Below are 15,262 nucleotides of genomic sequence, written 5' to 3'. Positions count from 1 at the left end.
GGGGAAATTGGTTTTCGTTACAGTTGCACCATAAACAATTAAATAGTAATATGTAATTTATGCCAGGAGATAAGTCCAGGACCAGCCTATTGGCTCAGGGTGTCTGACCCTCCAAGGGAGTTGTAAAGTTTGATGGCCACAGGCAGGAATGACTTCCTATGATGCTCTGTGTTGCACCTCTGTGGAATGAGTCTCTGGCTGAATGTACTCCTGTGCCCACCCAGTACATTATGTAGTGGATGGGAGACATTGACCAAGATGGCATGCAACTTGGACAGCATCCTCTTTTCAGACACCACTGTCAGAGAGTCCAGTTCCAACCCCACAACATCACTGGCCTTACGAATGAGTTTGCTGATTCTGTTGGTGTCTGCTACCCTCAGCCTCAGAGAGAACGTCCAGGGTATTTGCCTCTACCACCACACCAGGCAGCACATTCCAGGCATGCACCACTCTCTGAGAGAAAAACTTACCCCTCACATCCCCCCTCTCACCTTCAATGCATGCCCCGTGGTATTAGACATTTCATTCCCGGGAAACTGCTGCTCCCTGCGCACTCTACCGATGCCGGTCACAATCTATGAACCTCTATCAGTTCTCCCCTCGGTCTCCGCCGCTCCAGGGTATAAAACCCAAGTTTGTTTAGCCTCTTGTGAAAGCAGACCATCAGCATCCTGCTAAACCTCTCCTGCACCCTCTCCAAAGCCTCAACTTCCTTCCTATAGGGGGCGACTGTACACAATACTCCAGACGTGGCCAAACCAGGGTTTTATAAAGTCGCGACATAACCTCCTGACTTTTGAACTCAATGCCTTGACTACCTTGTGATTCCTTCTTTCTGCATTCTTTACTTTTGCAACTTATAGTACTTCTGCTGCCGCAAAACTTCAGGTGATGTAAGTTAGCCATAGTAAGTCAGATAGCGCTCAAGTTGATATAAGAGTTTGAGGTGATTTGGTATCTCACCGAAGACACTGGTAAATTTCTATAGATGCTCTGTGGAGAGCATTTTGACTGGCTGCATCACCGTCTGGTATGGGGGGGGTTGGAGGGGGGCTACAGCACAGCATTGAAGTAAGTTCCGTTGAAAACTCAGTCAGCCTCCATAGTACCCAGGACATCTTCAAGGAGCGGTGCCTCAGAAAGGCGGCGTCCATTATTAAGGACCCCCGTCACCCAGGACATGCCCTCTTCTCATCAGGGAGCGGGTACAGGAGCCTGAAGGCACACACTCACCAATTCAGGAACAGCTTCTTCCCCTCTGCTACCCTGAGTGGACATTGAACCCATGAACACTACTTCACTACTTTTTGATTTCTAATTTTGTGCTACTTATTTAACATATTTGCTGTAATCCAGCCTTTTTCTCTATTATCATGTATTGCATTGTACTGCTGCCGCAAAGACAACAAATTTTACGATGTATGCCAGTGATGGTAAACCTGATTCTGACTTATTGATATATTTAATGAGGTAACCTCCGTTTCTCCTCATCTCCATCCTAAATCTATTCCCCTCGAATCTAGAGGCTACATCGCCTAGTTCTAGTCTCACATCCTGTCGAAACAACTTTCCTGCTTCTCTTTCACAATTTAATGTTTCCATCAGATATCCACTCATTCTTCTGAATTCCAGCAACTATACTCCCAGATGGCTCAATCTCTCCTCATAGGCAAACCCCCTCAAAGGTTCGAAGCAACATACATCAAAGTTGCTGGTGAACGCAGCAGGCCAAGCAGCATCTATAGGAAGAGGCGCAGTCGACGTTTCAGGCCGAGACCCTTCGTCAGGACTAACTGAAGGAAGAGTGAGTAAGGGATTTGAAAGCTGGAGGAGGAGGGGGAGATCCAATATGATAGGAGAAGACAGGAGGGGGAGGGATAGAGCCGAGAGCTGGACAGGTGATTGGCAAAAGGGGATACGAGAGGATCATGGGACAGGAGGTCCGGGGAGAAAGACAAGGGGGGGGTGACCCAGAGGATGGGCAAGAGGTATATTCAGAGGGACAGAGGGAGAAAAAGGAGAGTGAGAGAAAGAATGTGTGCATAAAAATGAGTAACAGATGGGGTACGAGGGGGAGGTGGGGCATTAGTGGAAGTTTGAGAAGTCGATGTTCATGCCATCAGGTTGGAGGCTACCCAGACGGAATAAAAGGTGTTGTTCCTCCAACCCGAGTGTGGCTTCATCTTTACAGTAGAGGAGGCCGTGGATAGACATGTCAGAATGGGAATGGGATGTGGAATTAAAATGTGTGGCCACTGGGAGATCCTGCTTTCTCTGGCGGACAGAGCGTAGGTGTTCAGCAAAGCGGTCTCCCAGTCTGCGTCGGGTCTCACCAATATATAAAAGGCCACATTGGGAGCACCGGATGCAGTATATCACCCCAGTCGACTCACAGGTGAAGTGATGCCTCACCTGGAAGGACTGTTTGGGGCCCTGAATGGTGGTAAGGGAGGAAGTGTAAGGGCATGTGTAGCACTTGTTCCACTTACACGGATAAGTGCCAGGAGGGAGATCAGTGGGGAGGGATGGGGGGGACGAATGGACAAGGGAGTTGTGTAGGGGTTCGAAGATTCATTTATTATCAGAAGTATACAACTCTGAAATCCTTCTTCTCCAGATAGCCATGAAACCAAGAAAGTAATGAAAAGCAGCACAGTCATCAACCCCCAAATCCCCCCTCCCCTCACAAAATGGAACAGGCACATCGGACCCCCCCCCACACAAAAAAAACAAGAAAGATCAGGTGAAAAACACACAATGTAAAAAAAACTAAAAGACTGGGGGGGGGGGGAGTCTACAGTCCAAGTCCATATCCAAAACACAGAAAACCTGGGTAACATTCTCCGAGCACAGTGGCAGGCCTTTCCCTCTCCATAGCCCAGCAATCCCACCAGCGATCAAAAGGCAGTCTGCCCTCTCCATAGCATACCCTACTCTCTCTACACCCACGACCGTGCGGCTAGGCACAGCTCAAATGCCATCTATAAATTTGCTGACGACACAACCATCACTGGCAGAACCTCAGATGATGATGCGAGGGTGTACAGGAGCAAGATATACCAGCTCGTTGAGTGGTGTTGCAGCAACAACCCAGCACTCAATGTCAGTAAGCAGCAGAGCTGATTGTGGACTTCAGGAAGGGTAGGACGAGGGAGCTCACACCAATCCTCATAGAGGGATCAGAAGTGGAGAGAGCGAGGAATTTTCAAGCTCCTGGGTCTCACCATTCCTGAGGATCTAACCTGGTCCCAACATATTGATGCACCTGTAAAGGAGGCACAACAGCACCTATATTTCATTAGGAGTTTGGGGAGATTTGGTATGTCACCAAAACCTGAGAAATCTCTACAGATGTACCGTGGAGAGCATTCTAACTACGTCACTGTCTGGTATGGGGGGTTGGTGGGGGCTACTGCACAGGATCGAAGTAAGCTGCAGAGAGTTGTAAACTCAGTCAGCTCCATCACGGGCACCAGCCTCCGTAGTGTCCAGGACATCTTCAAGGAGCGATGCCTCAGAAAGGCAGCGTCCATCACCACCCAGGATGTGTCCTCTTCTCATTGCTACCATCAGGGAGGAAGTACAGGAGCCCGAAGGCACACACTCAGCGATTCAGGAACGGCTTCTGCCGTCCGATTCCTGAATGGACATTGAACCCATGAACCCTACTTCACTACTTCTTTATTTCTGTTCTTGCACTGCTTATTTCAGTTTGTTGCCGCAAAATCAACAAATTTCACGACGTATGCTGGGGATATTAAACCTGATTCTGATATGGCGTAAAAAAAACCCCCACAATACATATAAAAATAAAGGCAATCCTTTTAGAAGGCAATGTACAAGTAATGGTTAAGTGTGGTCCATCATACATAAGATGAGCAGCCTTTGGCCCTGCCAAACTGGGTAATCAAGTTTGTGTGGATGCTGTGTGATGTACCCCACCCCGCCAAATAACAGACAATACACCATATGCGATTAAATGATTACTCTTTATAGATCTTACTGGAACTATGTAATTAATAGAGATACAATATAAAAGGAAAGTAAAAGGCACCAAACTTATCAAAGTTCAACCTCTTCGTGCACAAACAGTTGGAGCTCTAATAATGGGGTTGGTTTTCGACCATTCGATCCCCTCCGACCACCTCGACCCGCCGCCTGGGACCAACCACAGTGGTCGACCAGACGCTCCACACGAGCCTGTCTGCGTCTCCTCTCCTCGCCGAAGACCCTGGGCCTCGGGGTCCGCCCCGTCGCGTCCGCTCTCTCTCTCTCTCCCCACCATCGCGCCTTCTCCCCGAAAACCCGCGCATCACAATAGCTTACAGACACACAAGAAAGAATAACATCCATCCCAATTGGCTCACTCAGCCTCTTATCAATAATATAACCCAAACAAGCAGAGAGAGAGAACTCCTTACATCGCAGTTATTATTACAGAAAAGCATAACAGAGAAGCCATTTTGATTAGCCTACGCAGTAACATAAAAAAAGAAGCCCCTTACGTATACATGGGCTGAATGTAAGTACATTAAGTGAACTCAAGGTGACTCTGACAGAAACTGCAGCAGTGATTCTTGGCACGAGGAATCCTTCTAGGTGGCAGCAGGACAGTGACAGTGTAGGTATGAGGTGTAGAGCGCAAGGGTAAAGTGACAGGTCATGGGGGTGAGGATAAAGGGTCGCGGAGAGGAGTGGCCGACGTGGACGTGAAGGTTTAACGGGTAGAGGCGTTGATCGGCTCGGGGGGGGGGAAGTCTGGTGCTCCTGGGTGCTGCGTAGCCTCTTCCCCTCATGGGAGTGGGGCCAGCAGTCCTCGAGTAGGGCGGGTGGGATCCTTCATGATATTGCTGGCCTTGCTCCAACACAATTGCTTCGTATCTGTAAAGAAAGGGAGACACGGCCATCCCTGGAACCGAGGGAGACTTTGTGTCTCAAATTTTTTTTAATGTGCATGCAGTGGCCCCCACTTTATTCGGCACACCTGCTCGTTAATGCCAATACCGAATCGGCCAATCACGTGGCACGATACTCAATGCATAAAAGCATGCAGACGTGGTCAAGAGGCTCAGCTGTTCAGATCAAACGTCAGAATGGGGGAAGAAATGTGATGAGTGACTCTGACCATGGAACAATTGCTGGTGCCAGATGGGGTGGTTTGAGTATCTCAGGAACTGCCGACCTCCTGAGATTTTCATGCACAGTCTCTAGAGTTTACGGAGAATGGTGTGGAAAAAAAAATTCAATGAGTGGCAGTTCTGTGGGCAAAAACACCTTGTTAATGGGAGAGGTCAGAGGAGAACGGCCAGACTGGTTCAAGCTGACAGGAAGGCGACAGTAACTCAAATAACCACCCATTACAACAGTGGTGTGCAGAAGAACATCTCTGAACGCACAACACGTTGAACCTTGACGTGGAGGGGCTACAGCAGCACAAGGCCACGAATGTACACTCAGTGGCCACTTTATTGAGTACAGGGGTGTATATTTAAATGCTCCAGCCACGGTTTTGAACTTCCCTCTCTCCGGACCGTTCGCCCGGGCCTCGGGTATGCTAGTCAAACATCTGTTACCCCCCTGTATCGCCGGAACTAGCCTTGCAGCCCTGACGGGGGTTGTGACATCAAGTGCAGACAGCCGCAGATAGTTTGTCAAGCTGAAGAATCTCCGGCTCCTGGGAATCGCTGTCTTCTGAGGCAGCCCCTTGGGATGGTCAAGGGGTTGCCTCCTTCCCCACGGCCCAGGGCTGCGGTGCTTTTGACCTGGGGGAGCCTGCGATCGCTGGTGATCTGGCCCCTGCAACGAAGGTTCCTGTATGATCCCACACCGGCCTCTTCTGCCTCTCCCCACCCCCACAATCCCTCCCCACCTCTATTCTGATTCTATTCCTCAGTCTCCGAATCCACTCGTTCTTTCTCTGGCTCCCTGTTCAAAATCAAACTCAAAGTAAATGTATTATCGAAGTACAAGCATGTCACCATATACAACCCTGAGATTCATTTCGCCAGAGAAATTTAGAGCACAGAAACAGGCCCTTCAGCCCATCTACTCCATGCCAAACCCCTTAATCTGCCTACTTCCATCGAACTGCACCGGGATCATCGCCCTCCACACCCCTACCATCCATGTAGCTATCCAAACTTCTCTCAAACATTGAAATGGAGCTCGCGTGCATCACTTGTGCTGGCAGCTCGTTCCACTCTCTGAGTGAAGAAGTTTCCTCTCATGTTCCCCTTAAACTTTTCACCTTTCAACCTTAACCCCTGACCTCTGGTTGCAGTTCCACATGACCTCAGTGGAAAAAAAAAGCCTGCTTGCATTTACCCTATCTATGCTCCTCATCAAACACCTGTATCAAATCTCCCCTCAATCTTCTACAGTCTAAGAAATAAAGTCCTAATCTATTCAAACCTTCCATAAAACTCAGGTCCTCCAGACCCGGCAACATCCTTGTAAATTTTCTCTGCACTCTTTCAATCTTACTTATATCTTAGGTAGGAAAATGAATTTATGGGGAAAAAACATACATAACAAAGACTGGCAAACAACTAACATGCAGAAGAGGACAAAGCATGCAAATTTAAAAAAACACATGACTGAGAACGGGAGTTATTATGAATTCTTCAAAGTCGGTGTATAGGCTGTGGAGTCAGTTCAGAGTTGAGGTGAGTGAAGTTATTCACACTGGTTCAGGAGCGTGATGGTTGAGGGATAATAACCACTCCTGAACCTGGTGGTGTGGGACCTGATGGTTGAGGGGTAATAACCGCTCCTGAACCTGGTGGTGTGGGACTTGATGGTTGAGGGGTAATAACCGCTCCTGAACCTGGTGGTGTGGGACTTGATGGTTGAGGGGTGATAACTGTCCCTGAACCTGGTGGTGTGGGACCTGAGGCTCCTGTACCTTCTTCCCAATGCTAGTAGCTACCACTCTTCCCTTTAACTCTGGGTAAATTCGGTCCCGGATTTAAACGACTGACGAGACTAGGCTCAGGAACGAATATCCTATATCACTTTTATTCCATCGATTCGCCTCACGGTATTTATTTACAGAGAACGGGGAAGGGTGTTCTTTTTGCGCAGAGTGAGTAGAGGAGGAAGCTGCCGACAGTTCCAGACAGACAGGGCTGCGTTGTGTCGGGGCCCCCCGGCAGCAGGAGCCCCCTGGTGCCAGACGTGGGGAAAACACTGTCCCACCGGGGCATTGCCAGTCCCCTAGCGATCGGCCCAGACCTGGTCTTTCTGCTCCAGGAACCTGTTCTGGGAGAAACGGACGTCGTGACGGTTAGCGAGCATCCGGCAAGGGGAAAGTATTGGCACAGTAAATTCACTGGAATATTCTTTCATCCGGCTCTTACCAACATTCTCTCCAGCTCATCGATGTCTTCCTTATCCTGGAGTGTCCTGTAAATCGAAGTGAGCGAGCGTGGGATAGTTAGAACATTAACAAAATCTTCCTCCTTCCCTTCCTCCCAAGGTCCACTCTCCCGTCCTATCAGATTCCCTCTTCTTCAGCCCTTTACCTCTTCCACCTATCAGCTCCCAGCTTCTTACATTATCTCCACTGGCTTCACCTATCACCTGCTTGTACTTCTTCCCCTCCCCCCACCCCATCTTCTTATTCTGGCCTCTTCCCCTCCGTAGATGCTGCCTGACCCGCTGAGCTCCATGTCAACGTTTACAACAAGTTTGGATAGGTACATGCATGGTGGGTTAGGCTCAAGCAGATTGAATGGTTTGGCACGGACTAGATGGGCTGAAGGGCCTGTTTCTTTACTATGACCCCTGAGTTCCTCCAGTCCTTTGTTGCTAACCCAGATTCCAGCATCTGCAGAGGTTCTTGAAGAGAGTTGAGGCATACGAACTTTACCCTATTGACTCCCCCTAGCGCTGACCTGGCGCCGCATTCACGCATGCGCGCCGCTGCGATGACGCATGGCGCAGTTCTACTCGGAGCATTACGGTACCACGATCGCTCGGTCTATTACGGTAATATGAATATTAATGATCGCGCCCTCCCCCCCGTCATGAATATTCAACGATCGATTCCCCCCCACCTCTCCAGGCGGCCGTTCATCAGCCGCAAATTGCGACTCAGGGCCCGGGTGACGGCGGTCAGCTGCCGCAGGGCAGCGGCAAGCACGGCCGCCTCGGTGTGTCCGTCGGGGAGCTGAGTGAGGAGGCCGCTCGGGATCGGGATCGGGATCGGGATCGGCATCAGGCTCGGGTCCGTGTCCGTGTCGGCCTCGACGACAGCGCCGCCGCCCCTTGAATCTCCCGCCGCCATTCGCAGACCACGTGACTCACAGGCTGACCCCCACCCCCCTGCCCATTGACGTACTGACCTCGTGATTTGTGCATGGCATTATGGGAACTGTAGTCATTTCACCCTTGATGTAGGAGAGTTGCCTTATGATGGAAAGTTGAGATTGAGTCTGAACAGAGGAATGTCTTCCAGTTGTCTTCACCTACCATCCCGCCGGCCCTCCTCGTCCAGCAGATAATTCACCGTAACCTCTGCCATCTCCAACGGGATCCCCCCACCAAGCACATATTTCCCTTCCTCCCACACTTTCCACAGCGAATCCATAGTCCATTCATCCCTCCTGGCACTTATCCTTGCAAGCAGAACAAGTGCTAGACCTACCCGAACAGCTCCTCCCTCGCTGCCATTCGGGGCCCCAAACAGTCCTTCCTGGGGAGGCGACACTTCACCTGAGAGTCTGTTGGGGTCACCTACTGTGTCCCGTGCTCCTGTAGATCGGGGAGACCCAACTTAAATCAGGAGTCCGCTTTGCGGAGCACCTTCGCTCCGTCTGTCCTAGTGGCCACCCATTTCAATTCCACTTCCCATTCCGATTCCGACATGTCAGTCCATGGCCTCCCCTACTGCCGCGATGAGGCCATACCCAGTTTGGAGGAGCAACACCTTGTATTCCGTCTGGGTAGCCTCCAACCTGATGGCATGAACATTGATTTCTTGAATTTCTCATAATGCCCCCCTTCACCATTCCCCATCCCCTTATCCCTTTCTCACCTTACCTGCCCATCACCTCCCTCTGGTGCTCCTTCCCGTTTTCTTTCTTCCATGGTCTTCAACCCTTTCCTATCAGATTCCCCCTTCCCCAGCCACCTCTTTCACTGATTGACTTCCCTTACTTCACTCCTCCCCCTCTCCCTGTTTCACCTATCACCTTGTACTTCTTTATCCCCTGCCTTCCCCCCACCTTTTCACTCTGACTTCTGCCCCCTTCCTTCCCACCCCGATGAAGGCTCACAGCCCGAAACGTCACCTATTTCCGTGGGTTCTCCCTGGCCTGCTGAGTTCCTCCAGCATTTTGTCTGTGTGTTATTTTGATTTCCAGCATCTGCAGATTTTCCCCAGTGTTTTGTCAATTCCATGCATTTTTTCCGTTCTACTGTGAATGCCTGGTTCCTTCAGGTTGTCATAGCCAGGGGTGCGGTAATGGGGACAAGCTCCCACTGCCTATTAAATGCTCCCAATGTCGTGTGCCTCTGACAACCAGGCCCAGCTCCCGGCCTTCATGTGTGACTTAGCTACTAAGCCCAGCGGAACCGTTTCTACTGACAGGAGAAGGGGCGAAGGCGGGTTACTGGCGGCTTAAAACCGGTCACTTCGGGCAGACGGGGCTCGTCAGCCGTGGTTGGCAGCTCAGCTAGAAGGAAAACTGATCTCAAACCTCTGCTGCCTTGCAGCTTTGGGAGTAAACCCCGAGGGAAAAAATCTGGAGCTGGAGCCCCAAAGGCAGTCCGACATTGAGTATTATAAACACCTTGGCTACCGGAACAGATCAAATCCTGCGGCGTGTAACTGTCCACCATCTACAGGGCTCAGGTCAGGAGTGTAATGGAATACTCGCCACTCGCCTGGGTGAGTGAAGCTCCATCAACACTCGAGGAGCTCGACACCATCCAGTACCAGGCAGCCCACTCGATTGGTACCCCTTCCACAAGCGTCCAGTCCCTCCACCATCGACAGACAGTTGTAGCAGTGTGTACTATCGACAAGATGCACTGAAACAACACACCAACATTCCCAATGCAGCACCTTCCAGATCCACGACCACCACCATCTCGAAGGACGAGAACAGCAGATACCTGGGAACACCACCACTCGGAAATCCCCCTCCAAGTCCCTCACCATCCTGACTTGGAAACAAATCAGGAAGGAGGAGAAGATGGCGGCGCGATGCAGCGCGCGCGGCCGTTCCGAATGATATCGTGTGTGTTAACTAGGGGCCGTGCACAATCCGGATTTGATGGAGATGGACGTGAGAAGCACGGAGGAACATCTGGAGTAACTTCTGAAATGCCCGCTTCGCTGCCGCTGCTACTGTGCGATCGAGAATCTCCGGAGACAAAGGACCCAAATCCTCGGCTTTGCCTATTGCCTGTTGCTGGGGCCGGGGTCGAAGCGCCCGGCAGAGGTGGTGCTCGGTGCTCGGTGTCGGAGAGCTGGTCGGAGGCTTGGAGTTTTCAGACGGACTCGGAGTCGGACTGTGGTCGGATGCTTCATCGGCAAGTTTGCAGTGCTGGAAGTTTACTGTCTGTGTGAGATGATGGGACTTTCGAGAGACTTTGAGACTTTTACCGTGCCATGGTCTGTTCTTATCAAATTACAGTATCGCACTGTTGTAACTACATGTTCTAATTATGTGGTTTATGTCAGTTTTTAAGTCGGTTTGTCATGTGTTTCTGAGATATCATTCTGGAAAAACATTGTATCTTTTCTTAATGCATGCATTACTAAATGACAATAAAAGAGGACTGCGTGTCCTCATAATCTAATCTAATCGAATATCATCATTTCTACACTGTCTCTAGGTCAAAATCGTGGAATCCCCTCCCTAACAGCACTGTGGGTGTACCCACACCTCAGGGACTGCAGCGGCTCAAGATGGCAGCTCATCACCGCCTTCTCAAGGGCAACTAGGGACGGGCGATAAATGCTGGTTTAGCTGGTGACATAGGTAATCCCGTAAATTAATTTTGAAGAAGTGTTTTCTGTCTCACACACCAAACCCGCGAACCCGCTTCCTCGTTACAGGTTAGCTCATGTCAGAGTTCAATTCTGACACTGCCTGTAAGGAGTTTATACGTTCTCCCCCGTAACTGCGTGGGTATCCTCCGGGTGCTCTGGTTTCCTCCCACAGTCCAAAGCCGTCCCGGTTGGTGGGTTAATCAGTCACTGTAAGTCGTCCTGTGATTGGGCTAGGGTTAAATCGGAGATTGCTGGGCCTGAAGACCCTGTCACGCACTGTACCTCTAAATGAATAAATTAATTCCCCTTCACAGACGCCGCCTGACCTGCTGAGTTCCTCCAGCATTTTGTGTGCGCGCGCGGTGCGGATTTCCAGCGACTGCAGAACCGCCCGTGTTTGCGTCTTACACATTCTGCAGTTTTCCACTCACCGCTGTGAGCTTCACGTCAGCAAGGAGTTTCACTTCACTCCAATGTGTGCGACGACACACCGATCTGAATTTCTGTCCCCTTGACCCCTCTCCGTTCTCTCACCCACGAGGGTCCGGGCTCCTGCGTCGTGCAGGAAGCTTTTATTTGGCACCTTGCCCTTTGGAAATCAGAAATCCTTCCGGTGATTCCCATTTTATTCCCACAAAAACACTTGGATTCACAAAAGTAGAAAATTGTCCAATGCTGCTCCTGTTTGTTTAATAGCACAAATTTCTTCCCCTCGCTGGGTGTCTGTGTGAGACGGGGGTAGGAAGAGAGAATAGGGATAGGGAGAGAGAGTGGGGGTAGGGAGAGATGGGGAGGGAGGGACAGAGAGAGAGACAGACAAGAAATGGGGGGGAGTGAGTGGGACAGGAAGCAGGAGAGGGAGGGAAAGGGGGTTAGAGAGAGAGAAGAGGGGGAGACAGAGAGAATGAGGGAGGGGGAAGAGAGTGGGACAGGGAGCTGGAGGGGGAGGGAAAGGGGGTTAGAGAGAGGATGGGAGAGGGACAGACAGCGAATGGAGGGGAAGAGAGTGGGACAGGGAGTAGAAGAGGGAGGGAAAGGGGGTTAGAGAGAGAGGAGGGGAGACAGAGAGAATGAGGGAGGGGGAAGAGAGTGGGACAGGGAGCAGAAGAGGGAGGGAAAGGGGGTTAGAGAGAGAGGAGGGGAGACAGAGAGAATGAGGGAGGGGGAAGAGAGTGGGACAGGGAGCTGGAGGGGGAGGAAAAGGGGGATAGAGAGAGAGTGTGTGCGAGACTGCCATGTTCTTCCTGTGACAGTGTTGGTTCCCCACCCCTAGGTGCTCTGGTTTCCTCCAACATTGCAATGACGTGCAGGTCGGTGAATTGACTGCTGCGAACTGCTCCCCACCCAACCCAGTGTGCGAGAGAGTGATAAGAGTCTGGGGTGGGGTGGGGGGCGGTGGTTGGAAACTGGGAATAAAATGGAGCAACATTGGGAACATCTGAGGCAAATTAGGGTAGGTAAATCCCCGGGGTTGGACAACGCCTTCCCTCCTACCACATCGGAGACAAGTGCAGACATCGCCGGGGCCCTCGCAGAGATACTTAAATCGTCCTGGGTGACAGATGAGGTATTGAAGGATTGGATGTTGTTCCACTGTTTAGGAAAGGCTGTAACAATAAACCAGGAAATTATAGGCCAGTGAGCCTGACATCAGTAGTGGGAAAGTTATTGGAAAGTTATCCTAAGGGACCGGATACACGAGCATTTGGATAGGTGGTGTAGTGGTATCAGCTCCGGACTTCAAGGCAGGAGGTTCTGAGTTCAAACCCAGCCGGGTCCCAACCCGGGCAGCGGCAGTATCTTGCACAGAAGAAAGGCCTGGCAATCTACTTCCGCATCTTGCCATGGAAACCCGATGGACCATGAGGTCACAAAGAGTCAGACTCAACCTAATGACTGAACAACAACAGACTGTGGTGTTCCTCCGCCTTCCCTGGCTTTCTGGCCTCTCCTGTCCGATTCTCCCTTCTCCAGCCCTGTACCTCTTTCACCGACCAACTTCCCAGCTCCATACTTGACCCATCTCCATCACCTATCACCTTGCACGTCTTCCTCCCCTCCCTCCCAACTTCTTGCTCTGGCTTCTTCTCTTTTCTCTTCAGTCCTGATGAAGGGTATCGGCCCCAAACATGGACTGCTGACTCTTTTCCAGAGATGCTGCCTGGCCTGCTGAGTTCCTCAGCATTTTGCGTCTGCTGCTTGGACCTCCAGCATCTGCAGATTTTCTTCTTTGCAAACGGACTGATTGGGGGTAGTCAGGTCATGTCTAACTAATCTTATAGAGTTTTTCGAGGAAGACAATGGCAGAGGAAGTAAGGGACGTGGAATTGGGAGGGAAACCTGAGAAGGACCACATCACCCTTAACTGCTGAACAGTGAGGAATCCATGATCTAAAGCCGCACTCAAAAGATGTTCCTCACGGGCCGTGGGCTCTCGTTGAGTGGCCGCGTGTTTTCAGTGTCTCCAGGTGCGGCCGTACCGACAACCCGATTCCTCGCCGATATCACCGACAGGAGCGTTGCGGGAGATTGAAACATCGAGACAGCGGGCAGAGGCCACAGCTGCTGGAAGGCCCCCGAACTCGAGCAACCTCCCTCGATGGAGAGTGAGAGGCTGTTGGTCTTCGAGTCGGGGGGGGCGGGGGTGGGGAAAGAGACTCGGACAAGCGACGCGCCAGACCGTAACATCGAAAGAGCAAGCTGTTGGTCTACCCTCTCACTGTGGCAGGAACAATCTCTCCCGCTCCTTTTCGAATGAGAGAGCGCTCCTGGCTGAGACATCGAAGTGTTGGGATGGACGGTAGTTTCTGAGGGGAGTCTCGATCATGGTCTCTTGGGGGCTTTGATACTGCTTGCATGGGGGGGGGGGGGTTGATGCTCTGCTCCAGTGAGTGGGAGGGGGAAGGATGAAGGTTGATGCTCTTGTGCAAGGGAGGGGTTTAGGGGTTCTTTTTCTGTCATTTGTTCTTTGGGGGTCCCCCCTCCGTTTCATGGGTGTAAGAATTTCAGGTTGTATACTTTCTCAGATATTAAATTGAACCATTGAGTGCCTCCTGCTCTTTGCCACATTTTAGAATCTTCTACCATGGGAACAGCTATACAATGTTTGTTCAGTCCCTTGTTTTTTTTTCCATTCTCCCTATCACCAAGGGACTAATGTTTATTCTCTTTTTATATGTAATCATGGTTTTTGCTGTTTTGTTCACAGCTGGTTTATACTCAGGTGTGTGTATGTTTTTGCAAAACCCTTTCAGTTTTGCGAGCTCAGCCTCTGGTTGTGTGTCGGTGGTGAGTAAGGAGGTAGGGAGGAGAGGTAATGGGGAGAGGTGTTGCAGAGACGAGGAAATGGAGCTGCCATCCTATCTGACCGACAAGGGTGAAATTTCACCTGTCAAGGCCACATCGAACCATGGAACAATTCAATTCCTGAGCAGCTCTGCCAGACGGAGATCCTTGCCACCAGGAGCAGGCAAAAGACATCTCCCATCCTTACCTGATGTGCCAAGGGAGTAGGACATACAGCATTACAAGAAGACATCAGCCTACAATGGTGTGCTAAGCTTTGAACCTCCTCCAATATCTAACTAGCCCTTCCCTTCTACTTAGCCCTCCATATTTCTATCATCCACTTGCCTCTCCACGAGTCTCTTAAATGTCCCTAATGGACCTGTCACTTCCACCGCCCCATGCTCCCACCACTCTGTATTTTTTAAAAAACTTACCTCTGACAATCTCCGCACTTTCTTCTAACCATCTTAAAATTATGCTGCCTCGTATTAGCCATTTTCGTCCTGCAAAAAAGTCTCCAGCTGCCCACTCGATCTATGCCTCTTATCATCTTGTGTACTTCTAGCAAGTTACTTCTCATCCTCTGCCCTAAAATGCCCTGGCTCACTCAACCTTTCCTCATAAGACACACTCTCTAGTCCAGGCAGCATCCTGGTGAATCTCCTCTGCACCCTCTCTAAAGTTTCCACACCCTTCCCACAATGAGGTAACCCAGGAGTTCCCAACTTTTTCTTATACCGTGGAACCCAGGCCTAACCAGAGCTGCAACATTACCTTATGGCTCCTGAACTTGACCCCCCAACGAATGAAGGCCAACACACCATATGCCTTCTTAATCATCCCGAGGGTAAAGTGGTGGATGTTGTCTATATGGACTTCAGTAAGGCCGTTGACAAAGTTCCACATGGAAGGTTAGTTAGGAAGGTTCAGTCGTTAGGCATTAATATCTAAGTAGTAAAATAGTGGCGG

This window comes from Mobula hypostoma, chromosome 30, assembly GCF_963921235.1.
Source record: "Mobula hypostoma chromosome 30, sMobHyp1.1, whole genome shotgun sequence".
NCBI classification, from domain to species: Eukaryota; Metazoa; Chordata; class Chondrichthyes; order Myliobatiformes; family Myliobatidae; genus Mobula; species Mobula hypostoma.
The sequence above is the reverse complement of the archived record's forward strand: the minus strand, read 5'-3'. Positions refer to the sequence as shown.